The following is a 9,061-nucleotide window of genomic DNA, read 5'->3' as shown; positions in this document are numbered from 1 at the left end:
AGCTCTGGTTGCTTGGCATTGTTGTACTTTTGGGGTCTCGAGCCCCTTCAAGCTCTTCCAGTTCTTTCTCTGATTCCTTCAATAGGGGACCTATTCTCAGTTCAGTGGTTTGCTGCTGGCATTCGCCTCTATATTTGCTGTATTCTGGCTGTGGGACCACTAATTCTTAAGTTATCTAGTGGTTGGGTGACTATTAGGCAAAGCCAAGAGTTGTTTGATCATGTAAATGTAGAATGATTGCACAACAAAGAAAGGATTACAAAGCTTGAAAAGTAGAATCTGGGCTTTATTTTCTCTCTCCTTAGGGCCTAAAAAGCATTTAGTTTCGATTAATTCACTTAATCAATAAAGTGACCTAAATTATTGTTAATCTGTGAGTCTTCCTGAGTCTTTTATTATTTTATTCTTCTGTTCATGTGGGTTCAATTTGTCCTTTCTCCGGTTTCTAGCAGTCACAGATTACTGACTTTAGATTCATCTTCAATAATTGTGCACATATTCCATGCCCTAAATTTTCCAACTGACACCATTTTCATTCTAGTTCAAACATTTTGGCAATTTCTATTTTCATTTTTGTTGAGTTGAAAATATTTCAATTTCTCTTGAGAGTTCTTTGACTCACACACTGTTTAGAAGTGTTTGCTTTATATGTTCAAATATTTTACAATTTTCCTAATTCCTTTTCTGTTACTAATTTTCAGATGGAATGTTTCTGTGATTTTTAATATATATATATAAAACCTAGAATATGGTCTATCACATACTGTGATGATGCTCTTGGAGATCTTAGATAGCCCTATCTTGCTCTTAAGCAAAAAAAGAAATGATGTAGTTTTTAGTTGCTAACTGTGAAATTTTCTGTAAGTGTTGATTTAACAAATGTTTAAAAAGAGTTTCAGGGTCTTAGTTTTGATTCATCTCAGTCTCAACTAAGTATTAAAACTTATCAGAAAACTTCTCTGCATTAAAATGTTTGGTTGGGGGGAGGGCGGCAATGGGGGGAGGATGGGGAGGGGAACACTAATCAGGATGGGGAGGGGGAGGGATTAGGGGGATGTTGGCCTGGAAACCGGGAAAGGGAATAGCACTCGAAATGTAAATAAGAAATACTCAAGTTAAAAAAAAATAAATAAATAATAAAAAAAATGTTTGGTAAATTACACCAAAAAACATGATTTTGATTCATGTTTTCTTCTTAATGTTAGGTATTAACGTACTTAGAATTCTCTATGTATTTAGCAATAGGATTTAGATGTTTTGCTTTTCCCCCTTATTACTTAATGCATAGCTTGGAGGTCATCCAATACTAGTCTCATAACTACTTTAAACGTTCTTTCCTTGAAAATGATTTTTAAAAGACATGTGAAACAGGAATTATCTTTTCCTTGAATGTTTCATAGAAATTATATACACAGTTTGCTTGGCTTATCATTTTTCCTTTTCTTTCTTTTCTTCATAAAGTGTTGGCAGAGTTCTTGAGTGATATGTAACACCTTACTGATTAACCGGATACCCACTAGTTATTCTTTCTCCTGCTCATTTTGGCATTTTACACTACTGAAACTACATTTACTCTCTCATGTTTACTGACTATCATGAAGCCCCATGTTTGCTCTTTTTCAAAGTTAATCCTGCGTATAAACCTGTTTTATTTAGTCCTGGGCCATCTCTCTTATGGTTATGACACTAAGAGCCTTTGTGATGAAGTACTTTTTAGCTTCTCAAGCTCCTACAGTTGGGTGGTCTATGATCCAAGTGGAGTAGCTTGGTAGACCGTCTTTTCCCAAGACCTGCAGGAGCACTTCGCTTCTCACAGGTTCTTCACGCAGCAAGACCAATTTCATAAGGGTCCCTTGAACGTGATGATTTACAACTTTCTCAGCCTGTTAAAAATACACAAAGAAATGTCAGCCAAGCTTGCTGAAACACAGTTAGAGCTACTCCAGGGGAAAATAACAAGGGTGTTGCTCCAGCTGCACTTAGGCAAGCAGTTGTTGCAACCTTGGAATTTTAAACAATGATTTTATCGTATTCTCAAGAGAACCTAAGTTTCTCCAGAGTCTGTTGGGAAAATTCAGTGACCTGGTGATGCAGCAGGCAGAGGAGGAAACATCCGGATGTTTCTTCTAAGGATTTCCTTTAATAGAAGAAACCGTGGAGTTTGGCAGCTGTCTGGTCTGTATCCTCAGCCTCCGTCCTCATGTCCAATCTCTATGACGATGTCAAATTTCTCTTCCTGCCGATAAAAACCAGATCATAACAATTCTTCATACCGTTTACTCTCAGTAGCTGTTTACAGCAGGACTCACAGAGCAGAACTCAAGATAGCCCACCAAGAGGTTCTTATAATAATGCCATCTGCTAGGGTAGTGGCTTCCCCAGCTTCGCCCTAAACCAGTTTAGACTTTGGCTTCCTAGAAAAGATCCTTAATTGATTAATAATTTTTCTGGGAGTTTTCCATAATTTGTGAATCAGTTAAAGTCCATGCTTACATTGGAAGAGATCTTTCATAAACTATCCACATTGCTTTACTCCCATCCCACTTTAGTTTATCTATTAAAGACTGTCACAGGCAAATATGCAGTGCAGCAGTTACAAAGAGAAACACAAGCTCACTTCAGAGAAGAACTTTTTCTCACATTCCTGTCACCAAGAGTATAATCTCTTATGTAGGTTGCGTTAGATGGTTCTCATCTGAGGTAAGGAATTGTTTTCTTACGTTGAAGGATATAACTTTGAAAATGCATAAAATTCTACCTTCATTCAGCTGCTTCAATTCTCATTCTCACACATTCCTTTAACTTCCCCAGGAACAGATGTTTACAGCATAGCATAATTATTTTAAGTAGAACACACTTCAACATTTTTCTGGAATAACAAAAATTTGCTCGTGAAGAGAACTCTTCCACTCAGAAGTTGGAAAAGACTTTCACTCACCCGGTTACTATGCATTATTATGATTTCAAAAACAATCAAAAGTAATGATCTAGACATTGCCTATCTTCATAAAAGAGTATGTTTGAATTTGGACACATAAACTAAGCATGGATGATACATGAGTAATGGAAAACTGTCAGAATAATTAGTCAAGAATCATTTGTCTGGTAGAGTCAAGACTACGCAGTTCACACCAACTCATGTTTAGATCAACAACCAAGGATTCGCATATCCATGTAGTGAAGATATTTATTTTCTTAGGAAATTCTCAATTCTTTACTAATTTCAATGTGTGTGTTTTCCTTAATATTGTATCAGAATGCATTGTCATCACAATTAACCAACATGTTTGTTCAGCCATTGTAGGAAAAGCTTTGATCTGAATGCACTAAGATAAGCTTCCTGTCGTATTAACCTTTTCTCCTTATGGAAAAAATATCCAAAGTTGTTTTGGAGAACAACACAACTGTTTTCCTCCCTTTGACTTAATGACTCATAATGCTGAAATAAGCTGGCACTTAAACGGTTGGTAAAGGTTTGCAGCCTTAAAGAGTTGCCACTTGGCCATAGCCTAAGTCACACCAGAATGTAAGGCCCTTATAAACTATGCATTTATTCTCTTTAATTACAGTTTTAGGACTCCCTACTTAGAGGTAGTATTTAAGATCATAGCATTTTATTGTTTTTTTCTAATTCCTGCTATATTATCCCTCCAAATAAGAAGAAATATCTATTAATGTTTAATTTCCCCAATTCTTAATACATTTGCTCTTGCCAGGTTAACAACAGGGCTACATTTTTGAAAATGATGGGCTGGACATTTACATTAGCTTCCATTTCTTGTCCAAATGTGAGTAAATCAACAATAATTATTTCATCTAGTGTAACAAGGACAACAGAAGCAAAGTCCAATTGTAATAAATTTTTGAAAAGTGGAAACACAGGGACTAGAAAGCTAAATTCTGAATCAATAGAAGAGCTCTCAGCAGATCAAAGTGAACGTCACATTAAGTACTTCAGAATAGGTGGGCGGGGACCACGAGATTGAAAGTTAATGTAAGTCTTGTGAAAAAGGAGTCAGATCCTCTGACTCTCTGTATCTCTCTGTCTTCCTCTGCTGCTAGACATCACCTCAGCAGTTTTAACCTCTGCAGCATATAAATACCCTGACATTACACTGAAGAACCACAGGGCTTTGCCCTTCAGGTACAAGGTTAGACATAGCTTTTTGAGCATTCTTCATAGGCCAGCTAGTCAGAGGAAGGAGGAATAAATCTTGACTGGCAGCAGAGGTTCCATTTTAGAGACTGCTCCACAGGAAAGTGCTCGGACAACAACCACCTGCTTCCACACAGAGGCCCCAACAGCTGATCACTCTTACGTCCAACATACAGGAGGCAAGCATCCTTTAACATTCACACGAGAGGGCAGAAATTGCAGAAACTAAAATGGGAATGATTTTTAAAGAATCAGTAACTCAATAAAAGGTTGGGAGATTAAGTCAGTGAGTAGGAATCAAAGAAGATAAGGAGGTTTTCATGGAATGCCTTAAAATGAATGACTTGAGCGAGGCAGAACCAAAGGGCACTGCAAGTATTCAGGAAACACAGAAACAACTCCTGGGTACCTCATAATTCTACAGGAAAATAAATTTCTTTCTGAACTCCCATATACGCCATTAATGCATGTTGAATTCTAGTCGCCTTCGGAAATGTGAGCTCTCTCTGGAAGCTATGCTCCACAACACTGAAGAATTAAATGAGAAAGAGGGAGGAAAGAAAAGAGAGAGGAAGGGAAGAAAGAGAAGAGGGGCAAGAGCAAGAGCAAAAGTGAGAGCAAGAATACAACAGAGACCCAAACATAAATGCAGATCTCAGGATTATGAGGTCTAGGAGTCTCTGAGATTAAGTTATTACAAGATTCAAGTGACCCCCTCCAAGAAGGATACCAGTTCAGTTAACTAAGAACAGATTGGACAATATAAAACACTGAGTTCAGAGAGTTCCTGCGGAACTATACTTGTGCCAGAGTTGCTATGATCAGAGCCTTGCCCTTAATATCCTTATCAAGCTAGGTTCAAACACTTGTTTGGAATAAATTAACTGAAGAGTCAAGTATTAGTGAAAAGCAAAGAAAGATTCAATCAGGGAGGTCACATTAGGAAGGACAAATAAAAATGTACCGTGACATCCTCGCTCAGTCACATGTTCTGGTCTTGATATGAGTTTAGGTTTCCATAAAGGGTTAGAGGTGTGCATAATCAAGCCCTCCCAGTCATTGCTGACACATCTTGGTCTCAGCTGCAGTCTCCCCATCAAAGTGCTCTGAGATGTTAATCTCAACGCTCTGATATCTCTTCCTGGGAGACCAATTCCTCTTTAGCTTCTAGTAGACTTTATTCTTTTCTTTTTCCAGAATGAGATTCCTGATGGAATTCTCAGCGTCTGTAGCAAAAAAAAAAAAGAAAGAAAAAAAGAAAAAAAAGGAGAAATATGAGTATCTTTCCTTAGAATATTTTCATTGGTTACACCTTTGTAGTTTTTGTCATTCTAATATTACTCTAAAATGAATATATTTATGAAAGGGTGTGTCTGGGGTATAAATGACACCTTTGAAACTACATCTGGAAATGTTCTTATCCATCCATATGTTAAAGAAAAATTTTCTTCATAGAAAATTAACTTTCATTTTCTAGAGGAACACACAGTACTGCTCCCCTTTTTATAAAAGCAAGATGTATTGATAGTTAAAGAAATCCTAATACATAGTACTTACTCAGTCTGGCACTATAAGGTGCAGGACACAGTTGTATTTATGTTTCCCGAAGATTTTAAAATATGAATATTATTGAAACTAGTTAAAGGGAACATAATGAGAGAGTTACGGATGTCACTCTGCTCACTGATGACTAACATTAAATTATATTCACGTTGGTGAAAGTGCAAAGCCATGACATTTCTTTCTTATACATAGCAAAACATACAGGTAAATTTTTTCATTTAATTGTTTTACCTATGTTGCACCTAGAAAAGCAGTAAAATTGCGGTAAAATTAAAAAAAATATTTTGCTTTTTTTTTTTAATCCCGCACTAGCACTGGCACTAGTAGGGCCACATGGCATCTGTGGGATATTTTCATCTCAATCAATAAAGCATGTCACCTGCTAGGCTCCATCCCATATCACACTGCTGATGACTACTCTCTGAGCCCGGCAACAATCTCTCTACCCGTCTAGTTCCCAAGGCAGGTTGCCACCATGCCAGACATACACATCCCAATTCCAGGGTGGGCCCAGTGTGTCCCGCCACCACACATTCTCATGAACTCAATTAAATCGCCACATGAAAGAACACACAACACAATAACCTCTGATCCAGTTGATGAGATATAATTGTCCACCTAGATAAGATATAGTTTGCTCATCTAGACACAAAATCCTATACACATCCATCCTTTAAGAATAGTCATAACAACCTGTAAATGAGCAGAGAGAAATCTTAGCAAGTGCCTTCATGTTCTCTCTGCTGTTCTCCTCTCCTCTTGCTCCAGTCTCCTCCTCCTCCTCCTCTTCCTCCTCTTCCTCCTCTTCCTCCTCTTCCTCCTCTTCCTCCTCCTCTTCCTCCTCTTCCTCCTCTTCCTCCTCTTCCTCCTCTTCCTCCTCCTCTTCCTCCTCTTCCTCCTCCTCCTCCTCCTCCTCCTCTTCCTCCTCTTCCTCCTCCTCCTCCTCTTCCTCCTCTTCCTCCTCTTCCTCCTCCTCTTCCTCCTCCTCTTCCTCCTCTTCCTCCTCTTCCTCCTCCTCCTCCTCTTCCTCCTCCTCCTCCTCCTCCTCTTCCTCCTCTTCCTCCTCCTCCTCCTCTTCCTCCTCTTCCTCCTCCTCCTCCTCCTCTTCTTCCTCCTCCTCTAAAGCTTTTCTTCCACCCATTCTTCCTTCTCGTCCAATGGCAGTCCTCATTCTATCCTGTACCTGCCTTCACCTGCATAATGACATCAACCTACAACTTGTGTATATGAACTGCACTTAAGAACAATTTGTTGGTTGGCATAGCTTACTGTGTTTTTGCCACTTTTCTCCCAGAAAGCAATATCCTTGTTGAAGTAATCCCTCTCCATCAGTAAGTCCCTCTCACTCTAGTAACAATGTGCTCATTTCTTTGATTCAGTTATGTTCCAGTAACTGAACCCCAGGATTTTTTTTCATTATCTCAAACACGACTGTTCTCCTTCAGTTTGCACCACACTGTGTCTCCCTTACCATCCTGCTGGTTCCTATCCTCTTCACATGATTTCACAAAGACTAAATTATCATGAGTGCATAGAGGCCTGCTGGCAGACTTTGGAAATGAATGTTAAATCAAGGTCAAATGTCACCCTGGGTTTCCAAAGGAGTCAGGGCTTTAATATTTTTACATATTCTTGCTTCCAGATAGATGCTATATAACATGAATTTGTTATATTGTCTTTGAATATTCAACTTTTCTATAAAGAACTATGTTTTAGTTTGAAGAAATACAAAAGTATCAAGTGTAGCTAATTTATACTGAAGCATAGTATAAAAAGGATGGCTTATAAAGAGTAGAAAATATTTTTTCATAGTCCTCGAGGTTGGGAAATCCGAGATCAAAGCCCTGGCAGATTTGATGCCTTAGGGGGTAACCATTTATGATTAAGGTATCACACCTTCTTACAGTGTTCTCACACAGTGGAAATGTTTAGGCAGTCCTCTGAAGCTACTCTTAAAAGGACAGAGTCCCTTTGACCTGATCACTTTCTAATGATTGTATCTTATAATATCATCATTATGTTGGTGACTAGGTTTTAGCACAATACTATAGAAGAACATTCAGACCATTTGAGGCACAAAAACAAAGCACACAGCATGTGTTAAGTATGGGTAGTGAATCAAACAAGTAGTTTGTGAGACATAGGGAGAAAGTAGTAAGTTAGTGACCTATAACACATATTAACAATGGGTCATTAACTCAACATACAGTGCAACAAATAAGATTGCTATTTAAGACCAGGAGGTGTAGATAGGTCCCAACCCTGTTGTCTCCAGAAGTATGTGAATCCCTTTGAAGATTTTCAGTATTTTATTTGAATACTTCATTTGTTCCCCTTCCCAAACTAAAATTGAATGCCTCTGTCTCCTTTGAACGCTCCCAGGAAGTGAGCATCTTAACACAAACTGCCTTTGTTTCCAGGAGCATTGGGCATCCCTAGGCGACAGGCATACATTGGAATAGTTAATGCTGTAACCTGGGCATCACAGCTAGAAGTTTATTGCTTCTCTTTTATTATTGCTTTTACAAAAGTGTTCAACTGTGAAATAACTGTTATTAAAATTTAGTCGTTTTTATGAATTTAACGTCTTCTGGTTTTATTGATGCCCAAATACACATGCACACACACACACTCATGCACACACACACACACACACACACACACACACACACACACACACACCACAATCATATATAGGTGCTTTTACCTAAGACAAAGACAAACTAAGATTGATTCACATATGTGTAATAATGCATGGTATTCTTATATCTGATATAATAATGTATGGTGTGGGTGACAGAAAGTATTGTAGTTTAAAACATTGCTGAATCTAGTACCAGGCTTCAGAACAGAATTTATAATTTACTAGCTCCATTGGAAAGTTTATTTTATATCTGCCTTCCTCCAGTCCTCATCTATAAATGTTGAGGAAATAAAATGGAAACGGTTTCTGACATAGGCTTCTTGTATAGAATAAATGAGCTAAAGCAAGCAGAAAGTGCTTATGGCAGTGCTTGATGTGTAGAAAGCTGTCAATACACGTTAGCTCCTATTATGATCCTACAATCCATTTTTAACAGATTTCTTCTGTACACTCTGTGCAAATAATCTTCCAGCTAGGGCTGCATGCTTTTTGAAGCCAGACTCCAGCCTCACATCCTCCCTAGATAAGCAAATACATACACACTCATTATCAGGGCCAGGAAAAGCTGAGAACAATGTCGCTGATCATTAACTCTAATAATACTCCCTTTATGTTTGTTTGGTCCTATTGAGTTTATGAACCATTTTCACAGTAATTGCATCATTTGATTTTCATACACCTCTGCGAGAGAGGCAGCT

At 38.3% G+C, this 9,061-nt stretch overlaps 1 long non-coding RNA gene across 1 annotated transcript in view; it reads right to left on the bottom strand.

Moving 5' to 3' along the window:
- Positions 1–259: 259 nt before the first annotated feature.
- The window catches only part of LOC148005261 (uncharacterized), a 26,265-nt gene continuing 17,463 nt past the window's right edge, over positions 260–9,061 (bottom strand). The window contains exons 2-4 of the long non-coding RNA XR_015623061.1: positions 5,121–5,382; positions 2,083–2,236; positions 260–1,883 (exon numbers count right to left, since the gene is read on the bottom strand). This is a non-coding gene — a long non-coding RNA (uncharacterized LOC148005261). The remainder of the gene's footprint in view (positions 1,884–2,082; positions 2,237–5,120; positions 5,383–9,061) is intronic.

The sequence above is a fragment of the Rattus norvegicus genome, chromosome 6 (genome assembly GCF_021556685.1).
Source record: "Rattus norvegicus strain SHRSP/BbbUtx chromosome 6, alternate assembly SHRSP_T2T, whole genome shotgun sequence".
Taxonomy (NCBI): Eukaryota; Metazoa; Chordata; class Mammalia; order Rodentia; family Muridae; genus Rattus; species Rattus norvegicus.
This window is presented reverse-complemented; position numbering and strand designations above follow the sequence as displayed.